The following is a 24,000-nucleotide window of genomic DNA, read 5'->3' as shown; positions in this document are numbered from 1 at the left end:
GAAGAGCTCCCTTCAGAGATTTGTTTGTTTTCCTGACTTTCCAACAACAAAATATTGTAAGTTCAATCTTTTTAACTGAAAGATACAATTTTCTTCTGTTTTCAATTACAAAAGGTCTTCTGGGAAGTTAAGATCAGAGCAGATCATGAGCATATCTAAGTCGAACTCGAAAGTAGGGTGGTAAAATGACAACTTGGAAATCTGATAGGACAACTGAAGGCTACAACCTCAAAATACTTTTAGCATTTGTGGAAATTTTTATGAAAGCAGATTTGAAAAAAAAAAACCAAAACAACCCCACTCAATACTAAGTGTTACCATATGAATAAGAAAATATGATAGATGATGCCTTATGTTATGAATTCAGAAGTTTGTATTTCCTCTAATTTATTTTGGATGGCTTAATGGGGGACAAGTACTTACTGATCTTTTGTACTATTGGAGATTTACTGAAAACGACTTTCCTACAGCGTGGTTTATGCTCTTAACTGGAGCTGTAATCATCAAAATCAATAATAGGTTAAGCTATAAAAATTAATGTTAAACCTCTGCATGTTAAGCATTCTTTTCTCAGTTGTTCTTTAAAATCTATAACAAAACCACATGCTTTTTTTTTCTTTTTTTTTTTTTTTTCTTTTCCAGTATATAGAATTGAATGATTTCTACATCCTTCCTAAAGGACTTTACAGTCTCTTTGGCCTTTACAAGGAACTATAACTGTTATACACCGATGGCATAATTGCTGTGGATCACCCATGGACCTTCCAAGCCACTGAAAGGGATTTCAACATTTTCTAAATGCTACCAACAGCTGTATCAGTTTTCTTTTTCATCAGACAGAAATTAAAAATCAATAAATTTAGTCCACTTCTGTTATGGACATATATTTATTTTAGTACTATTACGTCTGTGCATTGGCCTTGTTACTTCTACTGGAAGGGATCAAACAATTTTGCTACTCTTCTAATTTTTAGCCAAAATATAATTTTAGTCAGTTTATTCATATTTGTGCACAGATCTTTCACCATAGTTTTTTTTTTGTTTTGCTTTGTTTACTCTTCTTGAATTTAAAGTGAATCAGGTTATAAATGGCAAGAACAGAACGAGTAAACAAGATTAATTCCAAATTAATCCTGAGCTTCACTTCTAATTTGCACTGTAATCCACCCTTCAGCATTACTTGTTATCCATTTGTGCTTTATATACCTTACAGTTTATCTCAGAACTATCCTACCAAACTTGCTTTTTAACATTTTTTACTAGTTTTATGTGACAGATACATTTCTGAATTCCAGATTGACGTGCAGCTCTAGCCAGTGGATGTATAATAGCTAGGTTAATTTTCTGAGGGATGAACCTGACCTGATCTATGTTTTAAAGCCTGTTCAATAATAAATACATTTGCTATATCTTACAATGTTGTTTTTTTAACTGCCAATTATCTTTATTTTTTAATCCGACCATTCTACTGAGGTGTGTAGATGCATTGATCATATTTCTTTCCCCATTTCACATATAGGTATTTTATTTGCTATTTTCCAGATGTATCTGGCTGTCTCACTCAACCCAGTGTTAACTACCACCATTCTTCTGTTTTTCTCTTCCAGTTGGTAGAGACCCCTGCTATCGAGGTTTACCTCAAATCATTACCTCTATTAATTTTGGTGGGAGGGGGAAGGCAAGGAAGATTTTTTTTCTTTTTTAAATAGCACGTCTAAATTGAATTCTGTTATGTCACTAAAGTAGGAAAGTCATTCAACTTAACTCAATTAATTTTCTTATTTATATATCTGAAAAGCCTTTTCTCACCTCTTTTAACACATAACTCTATCTGAGTCAGATTTTGGCAATTCATGCTTTAGCTTTCCATTTTGTGGCAACATGGACAAAGGCTTTGAAAACAAGTCTTCCGATATCTTTACATCCACATGTGGATCAATACATCGGAATAATTACAAATGTTCTGGGTACACTCAGAATTACAATTTTTAATATTCCAAGTTAGATTATTTAATCCTGCTAAAGATTGCCTTTCTGAAAAGAGTGATCTTCTATTTAATAAATTTTCTGTTCAAATTTTAAAAAGCCAATGAATCACTGAATCCATAGCTATTTTCCACATCTAACACTTTGAATGCTCTCATCACTATTTGACAAAGGCTTGTGAATTTTATAGATGGGCCAACTTTCTCTATACACCAGTGAAATAGAACTTATCATCATTTTTTACATTCAAGATACTATTTGTTCCTAGAAGTACTTCCTATCCTCTACTTAATACAGGAGAAGCAATGCTCTTAGAGTTTATTTCCACCAGAAAGCAAGGCATTGTAGGAAGCTAAGCAAGTTTTCTTCAGGAGTGGAAATTATGAAAGTTATGGAGTGATTCTTCAATGGAGTACAGCTTCTCTTTATACAGAGGTGATAGCAGAGGTATAGCCTGTGGTAAACGTCTAAGGAATGAGAGACAATTGCAAAATACCAATATATATTGCATACAGCACATTTCTCAAAGTACAAGGTTATTCACATAATATATACTCATATAAAAATAGGAATAAAATGTAGATTTTGTAATTTAAATCAGTGTTTAGTTATGATGGACTCCACATAAACAGAGGCAATCATAATTCCCCATTCCCAGTGAGTCTCCACTTCAATTAAGCAAAAGCTAAAGAGCTAGGAGAGAAGGAGAGAGCAGAGGGTTGTCATAAAAGACACACACAGCCAGCAGCATCAAGGTAGCAAAATCCAGTTCAACACAACATTTTTGTGCCCTAATCCACACACGTCAACAAAGCATACAAGGCACTGTCAGCATTGCAGCACGCAGAGTACACACAGGGTACGTGTGCTTTTGTGGTGGAAAATTTACGCCTGCTTCCAGGTAGGTTAGGATTCTTTATGTATTGTTGATAACACTGCACAAAAAATTTTGTGAAAGCAGTATGTACCATATATATTCTAACAGCATATCTCTTCCTCTATGAAGTTCATTTATTAGGGGGAAAGTTAAATAAACTAAAGGAAACTATTTTATTTTGCACCTGAACTAAAGATACTCTCATAAATTCCATGAATAAACACCAAAGCTTAAACCATCCAAGAGAAAGCTCTGTTCCATCTCCCTATTGGTTTCATTGTGTAGCTGGTACTTCTGTTATTCCGCAGCTGTCATGGTCGGGCATGGTCCTGTAGAGGGAGGCAGCTCCTCAAGTATCTGGAAACAGTTTCCAGAAGGGCTTGGAACAGGACCTAATACTTAAATTCAATTTTTCACTCAGGTTTTGTCTGCTGCTGAACAGGATGTGTGTTGTGATTTTTACATCCTAAGTCTTGTATTATTTGATATACTGTTGTGATTTGACTTGTCTCCCTTTTCAGTATATATGAAGAGGCAGAACAGCCTTTTACAAAAAAGATAATTTGTGTGGATTTTTTTCTACCTTAAAAATCTACGTACGATTCAGATTCAGTGCTTAATGTCATAAAGTAAATGTGTGAAGTGTTAACTAATTCATCAGACGATAATATGGTGGGACAGGTAGAATACTGCTTTCCCTGTCCAGGAGGGAATACGACTTCTTTGACTCTTAAGAACTAACAGAAGAAAACAATCTATCTATGTTAGGGGAAGTACAGTAGATTCACTACCAAAAAACTGCAGAAGTCCAGATTACATGGAAAATTCACACGGTAGAGGCCAATAGTCACCGGCAGTGTAAAGATAAACAAGAAGTCATACATTAAAAAGTAAGACAATCTCCAGCAGAGTGATTGTCTCCCAGACTCACACTAGCAAACTAAACTGGCTTCATTATACGACCCTTGCTATGTTCAAAAATCCCTGTATGGGACAGCAGGGATTGCCAATTGTCTTTAGGACTATAACACACTTTCCATATATGCCTCGGTTCATAAAGAGCATTTTATGCAAGGAAGTAACTATATTATTACACATATGACAAACATTTACAGAATTGGCTACTGTGCATAGGCTATCCTGCCACATTAGTATTAAGAACCACATTCAATGGCCAGTTAGAAAAAACAAAAACCAAAAAAACAGATTTATCTATAGCTGACAAAATAGAGCACTTGTATCTGTGAACTTCACAACACTGAGACAGAATAAGAACTTAAGTCAAAGTGACTGTATCTTGTTCATATACCAGCAGTGTTTCTGACAGCTGGGTTAAGGATAACTGAAGCTATTAAATACATACTAATATAAACAAGTCAAACAAGCACTAAGATTTAATAATAAACCTTGTATTAGAAACCAAAGAGGAATGACTGATCACAGTTCACCTTCAGAATGAGAACTAATGGCTTGGTAACTGAAGAGTAAGTTCACTTATTTTACCCTTCCCTAAACTGCCAAGGTAAATTTTCCAAGGATCTGGAAACAAAGAAGCACAACACTGTCTTCAACAGTGAAAGAAACTACTTTTCCTCATATACACATACTATCATATGTAAGTATTTTATGTCATTCCTTTTCTGCACCACCTTTGCTTTCCTGTTACTTAACTAACACCATGAATATGATGTCAAAACAAAAGCAAAACATTTCTGCTTATGGGCAATGCAAACTCTAATTGAGATGAAATTTTGGATATAAGAGAAGCTTCACATTTTCATCAGGAAAATAGTCCAGTTTATAAAATACTCCCAGATGTGCTTTTGACTCTCTAAATCTCTCTATCTTGAAAAACTGCAGCTTAAATTAAAAACTGAATGAAGGAAATTTCCTTCTTGGAATTTTAGACAATATTTACCATTGGCCTGACTCCACTGACTCTGGCGAAACTTAGGATGAGATGGAGCACACCATCTTGAAAACATTAAACTCGTGAGAAATAAATTCAGACATTTTAATTAATTAATTTATTTAATTTACAATAAAGATAAATTATCTTAATTTTGGACACTTTGAATCCACCTCTGGAAAGTTCAGAGATAAGATATTTGAAACAATAAAAAAGTCAACATTTATTTATGATCAGATTCCAAATCCTGACATTGGATCTACTTCCTCTCTCCAAGTTCAGAATAACCTTTTTTTGAGTGAAATGTTGCTGAGCATGACTACATCAGAAGCTATTTCATATTATTTTACCCATTTGAAAAATTAATAATCCATGTTAATGTAGTTAGTTATTTGTTCATAGCTGGTTGCAAGCACAAGGGAAAAGCAAAACCAAGCTCCTCTGCTCAAACTTAGTCATGGAAATGGATGCCCAAACTTTCCTTTAGATGCAAGAATAAATCCTCCCCCCCTCCCTCCCCTTTTTTTTTTCCTCAGAAGTATCACTCTATGAGGTCTGAAAGGATGCAGGATTCTGTGCAAAGATCCCTTCTATGTTATTATGAAAGTACCTCTGTGGGTATTCCTGGGAAAATGACCTCTATTGGAAAAGACTTGCAGTAAGTATAGTCTGTGTCCTAAAGGAGGAATAATTAAAACTAGTTGCTTGCCAGAAGTAGACAGAATTTTTTAAGGCACAGCATCCTGAAGATGGATGGGAAACAATTATTTTATTATTTTGGGTATGAAGTACAAATCTTGTGTCTGCTTTATTATGCCAAGATCACCAGCTTACACATGACAAGGTCCTAAGCTTAGGGAAAGTACAAAAAGGCCACCATACTACTCGTCTACCTATACGTACACTGAGTAAAGTTCAAAAATTTTGCTAAAACACAGGAAGTAATATCTGCATTTCTGGTGATATTTTTGTACTGAAGCATCAAGTAGCAAATACACTGTGATTTATTTATATGTTCCTCTCCTTGACTCACTCTTCAGATGGAAAAGTCAAAAACTCCATGAGGACATGATAGCATCATCAGCAAACACAGACTGAGCTTTCTGCATATACTTCAGGACACCCAGTCAATTCAGCAATGCAATTGTCTGAGAATCCCTGCGGCAACCTAACAATTTGACTTGTGCCCTATACTCTTCTTGAAAAAATAACTCATGTAAAGCTCTGTTTTTCATCAAAGCTAACGGGAAATATTCCAAATCTTCAAAGAGATTATGGTTTTGAAGGGGATGATGAGAACATCTTGTTGGATTTATACTCATTTTATCTTCATGAAGAAGAAAATATTCTCCTTGATACATCATATAAATCCTTTTGAGAACAAAGCTGAGAACAAGCGTTTAAGAACAATGCATTTGACATTAAGTTCTGTGTCCTAACCAGGCTCTGTACATGCTTGCTCCTACACCTAGTATTTTATAATTGGAAGTGGAAACCTGTTTTCCCTCGTTGCTGTACAGTGTGATATGGCAATTACATAACATTAAGAACAGATGAACTGAAGGGACCATGTCTATATGTCCCAACACATACATATAGACTTTATCTAAGCTAGAAAGCCAGAGGGAAAAAAAAGCCTGTCACATCATCCAGTGTTGTTACTGCTCCTCTTTGTCCGAGTAAAACATACATTTGCTTCAGTCTTGTCTACGCTAATTGTCCATCTTGCCTATCATGCAAATTATGGAAGATGGATTCCCAGTATGATGATAATTTTGTCCTTCCATGGGATTCTTAAGCATCTGTAAATCAACATATACCATCTCCGAACAATGATAAAGAGCTCAGAGAAATTAAAATACAAATCTTCTGGGCAATTTCAATGTTGAACATTTGGCTTTGTATAATTGCTAAATTGGGGAATTCTAGAAATTAATGAAGGGAATATAATTTGCAGTTAGAAATGATTTAATGTTCAGCATCTGAGATTGCCTGAGGATACAGTTTAGTTTGGGGTCAAGTTTGTAGGTACCGCATTTCAATGTTATTACCACAGAGATGGTGGCCTAAAACAGGATGATTCTGATGAGATCAGACCACATAGGCAGAATTTGATAATTTTAAACAGCATAAACACACATATGAGTTTTAAGATTCTCAGGCTCAAATTAAAAAATACTATAAAACAGCTTAGCTTCACTGTATTTAAAACAAAAAAAAGGTTTTGATTCATCATCCAACTGATGTTAATCAAAGCTAGTAGTACTGATGTTTTAACAAGAAAAGTTTTTCTGCCCTCTCTGTCCCTTTAGAAAAACAAAACAACATCAAACAAACAAATGACAAAATAAAACATACATACTGGAAGGCTGCAGGAAAAAAAGTATTTACTGATCCAAATTGACTCTTGACAGCAATGTTTTATGCTAGCTACATAGAACAGTATAACCTACTGTTGAAGGCTGTTCTGAATCAAACTGGGAAAATAAACCAGTAGGGAATTTTCTAACAATTGCTCTTCTACAAATTCAAAGATTAATGTCAGACCTCAAATTATTTTTTTACTCGTTCCTCTTTGAATTGTTACCAAAGGCACTACAGAACATCTCTTAGAGCTACTTCTATAGTCATCACGTAATTGAACTTCTCAAAGGAGAAGTGAAAATGTCGCTCTGAAACTAGAAATCATTATAAGAGTTCATTTAGAGAGAACCTACCCTCTCACTCTCTGCCTCTCAAAGCACTGTGGATATCTCTTGCAATAGAAAGTCCTTAAGAAGGGGACAATAGTAGCCCCATCAAATTTAAGTTGCGTAAAGAGCTGTTTCTTCTGTCAAGTTCCTAAGTGCCTTACTCCTCAAGTAACTGCTACTCTTCATGCTTACTACCTGACTAATGTCTGTTTTGGCTGGGCATGCTGAAGAAGCACAAAGCACAAATTAAACCTGTTTTTTTCTACCGCAAGACATTATAATGCTAGCCACCATTCCCATCAGAAACAAGTCAAACCTTGACCTACAAAATACATACTGCGGTATAAAAGAAACTGTTCTCTAAGACAGAGCTGCTCAGAAGCAAAAATTCATTGCTTCAGTAGTTGTACCTAGCTACCTTCAGTTTTGAGCTTTAAATGGCTGGACACATTCTATTATTTTTAATACAACCGTTACGTATTTTAGTATATTTTCAAATTTAGCACCTTAAATTTTAAATAATTTCTACAGTTGCAGCTACATCGGCTGCTATTTTGTTCACTGAATTAGAGTTTAAAAATGAAATCTTGTAAGACTGCAGGGCAATTTCAGTTGGACACTGGTTGGAATTCATTTTACAATTAATCATTTTACACTCAATTGTCATTTTATTGAAATTTATCTCTTCTTGGTCTGTTGCTTGTTTCTGTGAAGCATCAGGATCTTGCTGCTGATCTGTTACAACCAGTCCTGCCACATTGTGAGCTCAGAAAAAAAATCATTAAATTTGTATGGATTATCAATGCATTTGGTGTGTATAGATCCATTTTGTGTTCTGAAAGGGATGAAGAAAGACATGGGGAAAAAGCAGTCAAAATTCTGGTTTCATTTTCTTGTTGTATGGAAAAGAGATGAAATCATGATAAGATCACAAATTTGATTACTGCCCCTTACCTGAACTGTGACAACTTCCAGGTAAAATCAAGGATCTACAACTTCAAAAACAGAATAGACCCTAAAACAAAATGGGTATCTGTTCCTAGGACATAGAGATTAAATTTTAATAAAAGTTATATTCATCATTGAATCTTAGTGGCCAAAGCTCATTCTTTTATAGAATTCTGATCTTTCAGCTACAGATTAACTTTGGATTCAAACAACAACATAATCTCTAATTACAGAGAAAAAGTTTTCATTAGGACTTTACCAAAATGACAGAATAAACAATGAGACAAAATCCGTAGGAAGACAGTAATCTTTCACTGAACCTAAACTAGATAAAAAAAATAAATAATTGTTGAGGCTTGCAAATCATTTTTCAGGTCTTCTAGATTTGGACAAAAGCATAACATTCACTGGCAAATCTTGTTTGTCTTCTATTTCAGATATAATAACGAGCTAACACAGCATGGAAAATAATTGCCAGAGAAATTACTGACGAGTGATTGTAATTGCTGTCTGTGTAGGGGTCAGTCAAAACCCATAACTCAAATCAATTTACAGACTCCCTTGATCCATATTGTGCATGAAAAATTGTAAGTTTTCAGACATTTTAACTACTGTGAATAGACTTAGAGAAAAAGAAAGTAATTTTACAATGGCAAAATAAGTTTAATGTGTCACATGAATATCTATCATTTGGCTGATTGCAGAGACAAAACCAGCCCAGATAGACTGATTTCCTTTGTTCAGTTAGGACTCTAGAAGATGGTCCACATGTATTTTCCTCTTGGTTAGAGGAAAAACAGTGTAAGTTCCTTTCTGAAGAAAAATTCAGTCATTTGTCATGGTTCTGACAACTTGATTGTGGACTAACTTGCCTCTGAGATTATACACAGAAATGACCTTTGCTACAAAGGGGAAACATCTAAACAAAACTTACTTTTTTCCTAGATTTTTTTTTTTTTTTTAAATTATTGTTTGGGAAATTATCGTTTAAAATAAGAATTATGTTAAATTGTAAATAAATCCAGGATAGTTTGCTTCACAGGAACAAGTAGGTTGGCATGCATGTCATTTCATTATCCCTTTCAGATACCCTTTCGTGATGCATAATTCTATCAGAGCAGTGGTCATCTCTGGGCAATAGTTGAGAATGCCAAGGTGTTGCAAATAAATTTCAGTAGAATGTTTGGGAGAAGACGACCAGTACGGAGAAAGTAATACATCCTGAACCACAGCTCTGTGCAGTAGGACATCTTAGGACACCTCAGGACGTCTCTAACCTCTTCTATAAAGCTTCTTAATCACTTGCCTCAACAAGAGAATTTTTTGATGGCCATGTGTGGTAGATGATGATAAGCTGCCTTTTCATTGGTTAACTCCACCAGGTCTGACTATGAAAATACCACAGTGTATCAGTCTCTCAAATATCTTATTGCAGTGAAGTTAATTTGCATTCATCAAACTTATTTCTGTTTAATGACAATAAAACTTGGATGTGCTCAGTGCTATCATAAATTCCCATCTAACAGATGTCTACATTCAACAATATCCTCACAAGAAAAACTAAGACAATATGCTGTAAAATTTCATACTTGAAAAAAATAAATGTAAGAACTCAGGAAAGTGGCAAAACTAAAAGAATGTACTCCATTTTATCCATGGCTTGAGCATTCTCCAAATAGGAATACACATGGCTGTACTAAAAAGATAACTAGAAGTTATCTCACGTCACTCTGAACACGGGTGTTTTATTGAGTTCAACTGGTGCCTGAAATATTTTTCACTGCATCAGTTCAAATGTCACCCAAGATGAAGACTTCATCACCTCTGCTGATTTTCCTCATTCCTCTGTGATTCATTGTGAACATTTACTTCCATAGTTTTGGGTAAAGGTTGCAACTAATTACAATTAATATAGAAACAAATCCATCTACTGATGCCAAGGATAATAAATTCATACGAACGAGTGGACTGGGACAAATGAAACTAACTTTATTCAGTAAAAGCCTGTAAAAGATTTAGTAGAGTGTAGGTGACACCAAGAGTGTACTGTATTACTTTGCATATTCTTCATCATTTGACTGGATCAAGCAAGATTACTCAGCAGCTTGTCAGACTTAGTTTTAAGTAATAGTGCTAGGAGAACTCAAGTAGATGCCTCAGTGCTAATCCAGATTACACACGATAGTGTCTGCCTAAGTGGTTTGCTGCATAAAAAAATGAAAATATTTATGTCTTACTGTACTTTCTGCATTCAGAGATTAGTTAACAGTGGTTGCCTGCTTTCTAGATACCTCAATGAGTAGTTTGTTTAAGTATTCCCAAATATCCAGAAATAAAGTTTCCCACAGACTGCACCTCTTCATTTTGACTCATCAACTATATTCTGATATAGGGCAAAATCTATTTTGCTCACTTTTTTGGACAGCTATACTGACATACTATATTATAGAAACCTCATTGTGTTGGGTACAAAATAATCTGGAAGATGAGACAGAAGTAGTTACCAATTTATGCCATTTATTGCATGTCTTGTTTGCTAACATGGCAGAAGCGTATAATGATATTTATATAATTAAAAATGTAAAAATAATCACTTATGACATAGATTTTTTAGTTGGTCCTGGCTCTAGAAATAGCATGAACTGAGAAAAAAATCTGTTTAAGACTGGTTGTTGGTTCAGTTAGACTTTTTGGATTCTCAGCTTGCAAAAGTTAAACTGGATGAGAGTAAGGTTTGTGCTTGCATCTAAATAAGCCTTGAAACACAGAAATTAGAAGAAGCAAATGACTTGACCATCAATCTAATTGTTAATTCCTGAGGAAAGGCAGATGGTTGACCAAATGGTTGACCTGCTTGGAGGGAGATACACAAAATATTGCCAGTGAAATGATGGGAGAACCATGGTTAGAGCTCAAGGTTTCTTTGTTCTACTCCTGAAAAATCCTGTATTTTGAAATCTAGCTAGCAGATTCAGATGAATTAGATTTGAGCAAGCTGACATTTTAAGATTAAGGTCGCTATCAGCACTGCCAGGGCGCAAAGAACTAAGCAAAAGACAGAATGGTTGTATAAGATCAAGAAACCCTTTCCATTTTCCGCTGCAGTATAATGAAACTTGTTTTCCTTTTCACTGGCCTTTTCCTCTCAAAATCTTTGAGTGTTCTCAAGCAGCAAATGAGGTTAAGTGTTGATTGAGGTTGACTTTCCATATATCAGAACTTTATTTCTCGATCCTGTTTTGCTGGCTGCAAAACACAGATTGTCTAATAGAAAAAAAAAAAAACCTGTCTTTCCCATTCTTGTATTTGTGTAAAGGATTTCCACTGTATTTTTTGGGCTTGTATCTAGGCTATTTTTCCATAAAGTAGTTAACATTTAAATTTATTTAAGACTGTTCTCTTCATTATTGCAGCTTTCTTGTCTACTTTGTCTATTAGGAGACAAAAGTGGATCTGTCATATACTCTTTGTCAAGCAAAAGATGGGGTGATGTTTCTCTTACTTTCCACCTCACAGTCTCTCATATTTAATGTACACTGAGAAAATACAGAAGTCCGCTCCCATCATTAACTAGCATACAAGGGTTCATTTCCCACAAAAAGACTGCAGTTATGGATGCCAGAACCTGTCTGGATCAAGAGCAGTTGAATACTGTTGTATACATTTGCTCTTAAGTAAAGAGCACTGAAAATTAAAAGCAAATACATAAACAAAAACAAACAAGCAGAAACCCCCCAAGAAACCAAGTATAGAACCTTCAATTTTTTAAAGGGAAGTGCTTTCTAAATCCAGTGCACTGGTTACACATGGAATTTGAATATCCATGTTAACATGTATGCTCTCTGGCAGTACTGCTGTCCATGAATATGACAACTGTCAGAGCCTGAAAAGTCATTCACTCACTACTGTCACAAATCTGCCTAAAACACAAAGCCACCATATGTTTATGCAAAGAGATGAGTTACTCTCTTGGCTCAAGTGCATAAAGATGAAATATAGCACATTCATCAAAAAACTATAACATAATGCTTGGCTCTCTCCCTTCTTCCTCTATTAAATTAACTTTTTCAAGATTAATATTTTCATCCATTTTGCAGCATGTCATAAAATATAGAGCAGTACTTACTTCCAGGGAAACAAAGATCATGGGTCATGGCATACAGCAATTACTTAAAAGACAACAAGAAAATCCAGATAGTGCATGATTCAGTGTTGCATAGCAGCTGGAACTTCTGCGATTAGAGTGCTGAGTTCTCTTTTACATGGAGTTTAGATGCTCTGTTCCTTTTTTATTTAAATAAGCATGTGATCCATTTCAACTCAGCAACTAGCAGTCTAGAAAAAGGAAGCATAAAAATAATGCAGTGGGAGAAAAACCTCATCTGACTGGTTTTGTTATTTATGGAAAATGACTTTCTATCACATTTTTTGCTTTAATGATTACAAGTCCACATATATGTTCAGGACAGACTTGCGTGGCTTTGTTGTAGCTACTTGTTTCCATCAATCCGCAGGAACTAACACAGTAATATGCTGTCCAAAATGATTTATGATCTCACTCTGCGTATGCAAATGCCTAACTCTGAGATGTGAATCAAACTACTGTGGTAACATGTCAACTTGCAAAGTATTTAAACAGCTGAATACACCTGTTTCCACTTTATGAATGCTTTCAAGTTTTGGCTACTTTGATTCAAAGCAATATGTTTAGCTTAGAGCATTACTACTCAATATGAAAATTAAAATTGCCTTCTCCTGGGTATAACAATGTGATGAGGTCTAACAGCACACGGATCTATTAAAATGCTGAGGCCCAGCCATCTAACTGAGTGGTTCTCAGAGCAGATGAAAGCTGTGAAGCTCACATTGCTTCCAGAAGCACCCTCCTGGAAATAAGCACTAAGCTAAACAGTTTCTGCAGGGATGATCATGCAGGCAGCTAGCTGTTAAGTCGAAACCTAACAGACTTAAAATGGGAGTGAAGGCTAAGTCACAGTCCACACTCTCTCTAGCTGAAGGGTTTGATAATAGGGGCAAAATGCCCAGCACAAGTATTTATTATCACTACACTAGAGTGGAAGGATGGTACAATTGACAGGAGTCTACACAAATTTACTGCTGTGGGCTTAGCTAGTAGAACATCTCTTCCCCTGGTACAAGTACTGTGGCCTTCAAGAGCACCCAACTTAGTGGTTTAGGCAACCACTGAAATGACAGCTAATGAAGCAGTGATCACTTGCATTGGGCACAACCTGCATGCAAAGGAGAGCTTGGACAAGAGCCTGCTACCTTATCGAGCACAAGAAGGCACCCATGTAAGTGCTAGAGCTTGAAAGATGAACATGCAAATGCCCACAAGTCTAGAGACTTGGAAAAGGAAATTCCAGGTAAATTGGATTGTACAGGTAAACATAGGTTCAGATGTAAAGACGTAATGGCATAAGTAAGAGGGATTTACCACTGACTGTGACACCTCACTCATGCTGCTGCTGTATTTAGTCCTAAGAGGACCTGTGCACCATTCTACTTTGCATTTATGAAGAGGCACATTTTCCAGAGCTAGCTACTTAGTCCTGCTACAACCTGAAAATGTAAGCAGTGCACTATAGAAACAAAGAAGATGAGCAAGTTAAACACTTATCTTAAACTTATCTTTCAGCTGCTGCATAGGGTCAAACTCAGTTGGCTGCTGGACACTTCAAGCCCCCTGTAGCCAGCCCAAGCAATTTATAACATCGAACAACAGCTACAACACAAGCAAAGCATCAGATCTAGACCAGAACAGACAAGGCAGGAAATGTAGCTCTCAATAACCAGTCCCCTCAGTCTGGCTAGCAGGCCCTCCTGAGCAGCTGAGCCCAGACTTTATATAAGAAAGGGGAGTGACAAATCCAAACATCTGATTCAACTAGATTTAGCAGGCCAAATGTGTATCTCCCTTCCAAATTTATTTCTTGATGACTGCCTCTGGGGGTCGAATGGTTCCAAGAGAAACATTCAAACTAAGGCAAAGGATTTCCACATAAACACAGTCATAGCAAACATGCACTTATTTTCCATAATAATTTGGAATTTCATCTGGTGGCCTATATGGAGCCCCATGATTCTGAATGACCTCATTTCTTTCTCACTCTCTCTAGGGTAAAATTCTCCCTTGTCGCAGACAGTCGCCAACTCCCATTGACTTTTAAGAGCTTACAGAACTGAAAACGATCCCTCTATAATCCCACTCCTTCTCGACACAGCATTTCACACCACTATTTCTGCTTCCAATCCATAAAATTATGATTGAATTAGATGTTGTTCTCCTTCCCCAGCTCTCCCCTGTGACACCCAGACTTGGTCTAGATATTCCAAACAGTATACCTTTCACCACTTTCTTCACTCATTTATTACAAGAACGAACTTTTTAGTGCTATAAGGAGACTCCTTTTAAGCATCCCTTTTATTTCCAGCCCTGCCTCAGGCAACTGAGATAAGTACAAGTAAAGTTACACTGCAGTGATACAGCCGTAGTTCAGAAGTGGGCTATCTAGGTGTTACAGTCATACATGTAGACGAGTGCTTACTAGTTCTGTGCATGAAGAAAATTTTCACCTTTTCTACTGTAATAAGGCATGTTTAATCAAATTGATTCTTATTTAATTGATGTAACAGAAAATTATTGTGTACAATTTAGTCTTTTCCAGCACTGCTTTAATAACTGACAACCATATATACAATGTACACAAAAACTTACAGAAGTAAGGAGAGGGAAATATTATGAGAGCTGCTCTGATGTTAATACCTCCTATTTTGTTATGCTGACCCATGAAGTCAGAGGTGGATGTTGATATTATGGTACTAGAGATTGAACCTTCTCACCAATACTCCATTAAATTTTTTCACCACAGAATCATAGAATCCTTAGGGTTGGAAGGGAGTCTTAAAGTCCATCTGGTAAGATTCCCCAGTTTGAAGACAATGGAGCATTTTGCCAATCTTGGCTGGACTGTCCTACCACACCTACTGTATAGTCTGGATTTAGTTCCTTCTGACTTCCATCTGTTCGAAATAATAGAAGATTAACTGTGTGGGCAACAGTTTTCTAGAAATGACACCACCATAGCAGCTGTGAAACCATATGTCACCTCTGCTGGTGTGAGAGCTTTTATGGTAGTGGCACACAGGCTTTTGTTCATCACAGGTGAAAATGCACAGCTAATGGGGGTGCCTATGTTGAAAAACGGTGTTTTGTAGCTGAGAATTTTCTACATCAAATCATGTTATTGGGCTCTTTGAATCTGTTGAATTTTCCATGGAAAAAAATCGGAGACATTACCTTTAAGCAACCTATATATTTTACCAGAACTTAGAGCTGAAAGAAATGAAAAGGGGGAAAAAACGGTCATGTGTCAGATGAAGAATTAAGCTGACAAACACACCTAGAGCAAGACCAAGCCCTCTGTTAAGACAGATTTTTCTAAGCAAGAGAAGTTAATTTTTCTAAAGCTGGAATTCAAATTGCTTTAGGTTTTAAACACAGACAGGATCCTTTAAATTGTTGACTAGGATGATTTTTTAAATTTTACTTGCAAATACCTGCATATCATGCTTCCTTCTTCCTTCACAGTGAGACCTGAACAGTTGTGATTAGTGGAAGGAATAGTAAACTTCTATGTAAAATTAATTGCTTCTATCTATGTTATTCTCCTCAAGTTCATAGCCCTTTTGCTGCTGGGTCCCACACCACCAGCTTCCTCATGTACCTAATCTTCCCTCACACAAGGCCCAGAATGCAGAACACAAATGGAACCAGGGCCTGGAATTTCAGATGAGAACCATTAAGCAGGGTTTTAACAGACCTAGGGGGTGTGTAGAAACAAGTGATTGTATAAGTCCTCACAAAGAAAACAGGAACAATTTGTCATATGATGAATGTACTTCAGTACCTAGCTTTGCTCTAAATCAAACTCTAACAATCCTTTTTCATAAATTACTATATTACAGGCAGCCGGCAGAAATGCAGAGCAGTACACTAAGTTATTTAAAAATTGCCAATTGCGCTTTTAAGATTCTCTCAATTTTACCAACACCTGCATGCCTAGGTTTACATTTTAAGTAGAAATACATCCATGCAAAACATACACTTTTACTTGATTTATCCTTTCAGAATTCAAAAGGTTAGTTTTCTGTTCTTGAAAATTCTCTCAGAGTAAAAGAACTGAGAGCTTTAGTTCCCTTTTCATGTTTCCGGGGAAAAGAATGGGTTCACAAACACCTGTCAAAACTGATCAAAGCAAATAAGAAGCATTTTAATAATTTGAGTAAGATAGGAACATCCTTCTGCATAGGAGTCACTGTTGCATTCAGAGAACTCTACCCACCCGCTCGCAATCAGTGCTTCATTTATTCTGTTATATCCTTTAATTTGGAGAGCTGACTGAACACGTAAGTGAATTATTCACCAGTCACTCACAATTCATTTAATAATTTTACAGATAGTGAGATTAATTCAACACCCTATACGTAAATATCAGTTTAATATCACATTGAAAACCATTAATCTTCAAATGCAAAATGTATCCTGATAATATTTTCAAGTAGTAATATCCTATTTCTTTAGTATTTTATGAGGACTTTACCACTTGCATTACATAGTTCTTCTAAAATTTGAAGACTGCACAACTCAGTGACATTTAATTCATTCTCTGTATATGCAGTTTAAAATTACTGTATTAGACTCAAGCAAACGTCAAACTAATCTACCTGGCAGCATGCAGCACTTCTTGCATGTGACAAAACTAGGCTAACTATTCTGAGAACAAAGAAAAAAGCAACTCTTAAGATGAAATATGTGAAGATACATTTAACTAAAAGATGAAATTAGATGTGAGTTTATCGCATTTCCTCTTCAGTTTTATTTTTTTGCTGTTGTTTTTGCTTAAGATATATAAATGCAAAAGTTCTTTGGAATAAAGGTTTCCACATCCATCTAAGACCTCATCAAATATTTGTTAACTGCTTGGCAGTGGCCAAATCCATTTCCACTTGTTTCTGTTAAAGGCACAGTTGTTATCACTCAATATTCTTAGATGTTATTTAGGGGAATTCCAACATCTTATGCATGAAACACTACCTGCATTACCTTAAGAGACAAATAATTATCTGAGTAGGGCTAGCAGGCATCTTAGCCTTCCAGAAGACTGATTCTTGTTGTAATGCCAAGATATTGATGTGTTTTATGGCACTAGCTTACCCTCCTGGGGGCAGAAGGGAATGAAAAATAAGAACAATAACAGGGCTGATAATGGCAGCAATACTTGCAGATTCAGATCCTAATTTTCAGCTGCAGAGGAAGATAGTAGAAAGCTGAAATAGAAAGGACTTCTTGGTGTGTGTGAGTTAAGCAAAGAGTTGCAGGGGGGCTGGAGTGTGTGACTTATGAGGAGGGGCTGAGATATCTGGGAGGACTCAGAGGGATCTTATTTATGTGTGCAAATGTTTCACAGGAGGGTGCAGATAAAATGAACCTAGGCTTTTTTTTGTAGTGAGGCCCAGTCAAATTTAGGCAATTGATGCAAACTGAAACGCAAAAGGATAGTCAGACACTCAAAGGTTATTCGGAGTGGTTCTGAAGAAACCATCCTTGAATATGCTCAAAATCAGAGTATGGTCCTGTGCAACCCTGTCCAGATTACCTTAATTTGAGCAGGACACCGAGTTCACCAACCTCCAGAGTTTATTTATTGTCCTCAATAATTTGTGATTCTATGAAATACCATAGGCACAACTATGTTTGAGATTTTCTCCCATTACTAAAACTGCTTAACCTTTCTCGTGTATAAATCAAAGATTCACGTACAGAAAGAACCAGTCTGATATCTTTCAGTGCTGCAGTCACAAATGGAAAACAAGCAACCAACACTAAACCAAACCCGTTTATGGTGATTTATTTATAACACTCCAGTATTAAAGCACAAATAAGTAAAGGAGTGGTTGTTGTAGAAAACCACTGCTTGAGGTCTTGAAAACCTTCCACTCCAGGAACATCCATGCCCTTCTAGGGGATGCCAGCCCTTTTCATTATGAATCAGAATTCTTCCTATGCTTGCTGAAATTCCAGAAAAACTGTATTTCAGTTGAAGGATCGGAACAAGAGAAAAGCAAAGTTATCAAAACAAAAATCCTAGTGGCTACATGAACTGCTATGTTTTCCCATTTATTACATCTTAAGATACGTTCAGCAGAAGCTTTAGGTCAGATGAGGAATTTTAAAGTAAAGCTTAACTATGAGAGCACTTGAAGCTTTTACCTCATGCTATTTATCCAAAACTGACTACACATACAAATTGTATCTTCACAGAGCTCGGTAGTTTCAGATTTCTAAATCAGGTTATCCTTTTTCATAAAGGCCCGCCCACCCTCCCAAACACTTTCTTGATGGCTATCCTGGATCACTGGTTCCCTCTTTCCATCTGGTCTTTCAACTCAATTCTCTTTTGCATGCAGCACTATTGGGACCCTCTCCTCATCACTGCTGATTGCTAAAACTCCCATCTAGACAAATAACTCCCAGCAGTCAAGAACAGGCTCTGACAGCTATGCCAATGTTTCCTTGTGAAGAAAAAAAGCTCAGTAATCAAACAAATGTAGCACTTAAAAAATGTCCTTTTATACTGGAAGGGAAAGAGGCCTCTCTCAAATAGATATGTATTGAGCATAGGGCACAATGCCATGCTGCATCATTTGGTGGCTCCAATTAGCCTCAAAATTTTCTTATGGCTTCACCAAAGAGAGAGCCTCTGAACATCAGGGGGATGGAAAGGCTGGAATGAATTTTCCTCCGATCTGTAATTCCCACCATCTATTACCAAAAGACATGTGATACTCTCACTATTCAATGAAAGAAGAGGGCAGTCTCTTCAGAAGGGTCTGTTGTAATAGGACAAGGGAAAAAGGTTTCAGACTAGAATAGGGAAGATTTAGATTAGATAAGAAGAGAGGTTGTTTTTTTTTGGTTTTTTTGTGGTTGTTTTTTTTAATGATAATAGTACTGACACATTGGAACAGGTTGCCCAGAGAGGTGGTGGAGGCCCCATCCCTGGAAACATCCAAGTTCAGGCTTCATGGGGCTCTGAGCAACATGATCAATCCATAGGTGTTCCTCTACATTGCAGGGGAGTTGAGCTAGATGGACATTAAGGATCCCTTCAAACTTAAACAATTCTACGATTCTAAATACAATCTGCAACATCTCAAAACTTCATTTAGAGGAAGTATTATAAAGAAAGTCTTATCTTTAAATAACTGAAATTACTAAAAGCTTTAAAAATATAAATACTAATTGCAAAAGTTAATAAAGAAAATTATTGAGTGCAATCTAATTAAATTGTTTAATCTCTAGAACACTGAGACATGAACTTAGGTCTTACCCAAAGAGACACCCCTGCTAAAAACTCATGTACTAAGGGCACCCTTTCACAAAGATGTCCTTATTCTTTGACCTACATATTCCTACTTGCTTGTACCCTCTCTTCTTCTCTACTGAGGTTTCTTGTTGCTTAGGCCTTGCTCGCTTGTTCTTGACAAATGTGGGAAGGGTTCTCCTCCCTGGAGCAAGACAGGCCACCAGAAGAAGCAGGTGGCAGTTGTGAGCAGAGGATGAGAAAAACCCAAAAGAGAAAGCTGTTTGGAAAGTAACAAATGCAAGCACTAATTTATATTTTAATGATTAAAGAGAGATTAAAGCCAACAGCATCATGATTTTAACTCTGCAGCTGGTGGATTTCTTTGTCTTCTGGTCAATGAAGCTGAATTAGAGGACTGAGGGAACTTTAAAAGTGTTAAAAGATGTTATAATAATAATAAGGGGAGTTCTATAATTATAGAGAGATTATTGCATATAAGTGGCTTGCTCTTAAAGAGCCTCATCAAACCAATTTCCACTGCAACTCATTGATGCCACAGATGAGGACTTCAGGTGGGAGGATAAGCTATGGGAATGGATGCACACTTAAGAAACAAAGTCCTCGTTTTCATGCTAATGATCTTGTACAGTTTAGAAGAAGGGGAGAGAAACTGTCTTTTTAGAGTACTGTGATATCAATACAGCATGGTGGGGAGGAGGAAACTCCTCTGGTGCAGTGATGAACTGTTTCAAATGAACACTTAATAAAGTTGTTCAGGAGACAGCAGCTGTAACCCTTCTGCAATCCCAGCATATTTTACTATGATTGCACAAAATAAAAGAAGTCAGTGTCTTCATGGTATAACTAGAATGACAGAGCCAGATACTGAAAGATTCTGATGTTACTGTATTTTTATCCTACTCTTTTTAAACTGTGAGAACAAAGTATATTCTCATGGTATGGCTCACAAAGACTTGTTTTGTTTTTGCTGCTGTGCACTGCAGGTACACAAGTCCTGCAGGTAAACTCAAAGCAGAAGTAGTGTTGACCCACCCTGTCACATAACCCTTTGTCACTTTAAGCCTAGATCCAAAGAATGACACTTCTGTTTAAGATCTAGATTCAAGCTGTAAGAAAACCTTTTCTGACTTCAGAACATTTCCAGTCAAATATACTGTTATCTCAGTTTCAAGATCTCATGAAATGCAGAGAGAAAAACAATCACACTGAAGAGTTATCTCACTTTACCAGTACCTGAGGATATCATTTACTTTCTTCATGACTCCAGAGGAGTCCAGAAAAATCAAGATTTCATTCTTCAGTGAAAATGCAGCATTTATTGCAGCTAAATTCTTCTTTTACAATCTTTATTTTATAGTAGGAGTGGGGTGAATCTTTAATTATAATCATGATATAACTAACTGTGCTCCATATCATGTTCGGATCTTTGCAACTTTTTTAATGTGCTCAGAAATCACTTCTTTCTAAAATCAAAGTTCTCAACCCATTCAGCAATTAACCAAGACAATGTTCATCACCACTACTCATGGTCAAATATCACCCAAGCTAGTGAGACTCTACATTACTTGCATTCCTGCAAAACAAGTAAAGTATTGGGGTTAACTGTTTTTTACTAGCTTTACTCAAAAGATGGGATAAATAAGCAACCCTTGCTTTGTACATTGAGCATCATATGCTTCTGTCCATCATAGCACACTAGTTTACCTTTACATTTTATATACCAGGGGTTTAGTTCACACCACAAAAATGCCCTGTTGAGATTTTAGATTTTTTCTTCAGCCTCTTACAGAGTAACATTGATTGTTCTCATGAGAAAAATTACACAATCTCAGCGTCAGTAAAGGGACAAATTCTCAGCTGCCATAAACTGGTATTATACCAAGGTCATTACAACTGCACAGATTTACAGCATTGTAATCATTCAGATATAGGACTCAATCCCATCCATCAGTGTTTTGTACCTTGCATCATCACTTAACACTCACTTCTGAAGACAAAATACAAAGATGAATTAAGCCCTCTGGGTTTTATAGCTACTAGAATTTGCTCTACTTAATGATGTAATTAATCTTTTCTATTGTTTGTCCCACACCCTCCCTCCTGCTCCCACCCTGAAATAAAAGAGTTGTTAAAGCATCAATTTCTGTTGCTAATTTTTTTCTTTTTTCTGTCTTGTCCTTTTGTGTGCATTTTCTAGTTTACACTTAATGTTCTTTCCCCTCAATTTATTTCACATTCTTGCTAACCTGCTGTCTAAAGTCAAGCTTCAAATGGCAATAGCCATACTGAGATAGTCAGTTTAGTGGGGTGAAAGATGAATTTCAGCTTTTTCACAATAACCATATGGTGTCTAGCACAATGTAACAGACTTTTGTTGAGCAGTTCTTAGAGACCACAATGATAGGCTGAGCACTGAAAAATTGAAATACAATCACATTCATTCAAATACTTGCAGACCTTACTTTTACTGAAAGATCATAAGAAATCACTAGTCATAACAAGCATTTCAGCTATTTCACTTTATACAGGGTGGATTGCAATGCATACCACATTACTAGTCTCAAACAGTTCTTTCTTTCCACTGCTCTGTCCAACAATAACTCAGACAATAGTAAAGAAAGAAAAGAACACAATCAGTTCAGGGTGGGTTTATTTTTGGCACCTTTTGGTCTTTAGACTGATTTTGAAACATTAGCTTTCTTTTTCCCTTCCATCGTCTAATATTCAAAGAGATTCCAGATTCCACTTGAGGGGAACAAAAAAGCAAAAAAAAAACCAAAAAACATCCTGCAACAAAATCAAACCTATTTTCACCATCTAATGATTTCTGAGGGTCACATTCTTTTATATATTACCAGGCTTATCTGATTTATACTGATATTCATAGATAGACCTCTATCTCAGCAATGTTTATACATTTCCTTATACCAGTGCCCGTCCACTAAAGCCACAGTGATGCTGATCACACATACAGAATTAAGCCCAAGCTTAAGTATTTGCAGCAGCTGGGCCTTAGAGCCAATTGCTTTCCCAAGGTATTTAAGCATCCCTCTTCCTTAATCATTTTTGGCAGCGCACAAATAGATGCAGATTTGCATATATTTACTAAAAACATAAGGCAGCCCACAGCTACAGTAACTTTACTTGCAGAAAAGATATACAATTTTTCAGAATTGCAAAGCATCTCAGCTACCAGATGCCTTTGTGTATTTAACAAAAGCTAAGCCTGAATGAAGTATATATAGAGCAATCTGCAGCATCTCACTTGACACATACTGATGCATCACCAATCAAAGCTATCTGTAACACTAGCTTAATCAGTTAGTTCCCAGCCTTGGAGAATAACTCATTAAGGAGAGGCACAAAAGAGAAGGAAGCTCAATAGTGTTTCAGCAATACATAAATAAGGCAGCCCTGTCATGGTAAATTCTCTATAACAGGGAAAATGGTATAAAACCTGACATTGATCTAGAAGTTTGGTACCTTGGGGCACAGAAAGGCAAAAAGACATTTAATCACTGATACTGACTGTCTCCATGATCTGGTAAGAAGCCCATGCCAGTAGCTATGACCCACCAGGTGACCCTAAGTCAAAGTGGATGATCTCTACACCTGAGGGAGAATGGCTGAGCAATAACAAAACAGGATTGATGGAAAATAGGAAAGGAAACCCAAAGACATTGAAATGCAGAATTTTCTCCCCATTCAATTCAACCCTGTGGTTATAAACATTTCTGAGGAGGGGAAAAACAAGAACTTAATTGAGATTCTGTTTGCAATAATAAACTTCTAAGGCAAGTTCTTTGCAGACCACTAAATACTGAACATGCATTCATTACCATATTTATCAAATTAGTCTAACTATTTTGACTTTTCAAATACTATTTATTTCCCAAAAACCTTCCAAACTTGGAAGAGAGGCTTTGAAATATTACACATCCTGACTGATTTCTCTTGTATTTCAAGACATTCCTGACTAGTTTCTAAGAACATAATTTCTACTGTTAATGACAATAGATGATTAAAACTAGTTTTTGCTACAAAAACTTAGTTATTCTTGGTTAACAACATTTAGCTACTTCTAGTTTTTTATTCATTTGATTTTAAAGTTGCGTATTTTCAGCTATTGTCATATTGTTAATGTATCATAGTATCACAGTCTCGTGCAGGTTGGAA

General features: G+C 36.3%; 1 long non-coding RNA gene across 1 annotated transcript in view; it reads right to left on the bottom strand.

Annotated features, from left to right (window-relative positions):
• Positions 1–12,665, bottom strand: part of LOC146762559 (uncharacterized) — a 40,445-nt gene extending 27,780 nt beyond the window's left edge. The window contains exon 1 of the long non-coding RNA XR_014938319.1: positions 12,540–12,665. This is a non-coding gene — a long non-coding RNA (uncharacterized LOC146762559). The remainder of the gene's footprint in view (positions 1–12,539) is intronic.
• Positions 12,666–24,000: the final 11,335 nt, after the last annotated feature.

This window comes from Coturnix japonica, chromosome 1 (genome assembly GCF_054131305.1).
Source record: "Coturnix japonica strain WE chromosome 1, WE-NBRP24, whole genome shotgun sequence".
NCBI classification, from domain to species: domain Eukaryota; kingdom Metazoa; phylum Chordata; class Aves; order Galliformes; family Phasianidae; genus Coturnix; species Coturnix japonica.
Note: the sequence above shows the minus strand (reverse complement) of the source record. Positions and strands in the feature narration are given on the sequence as shown.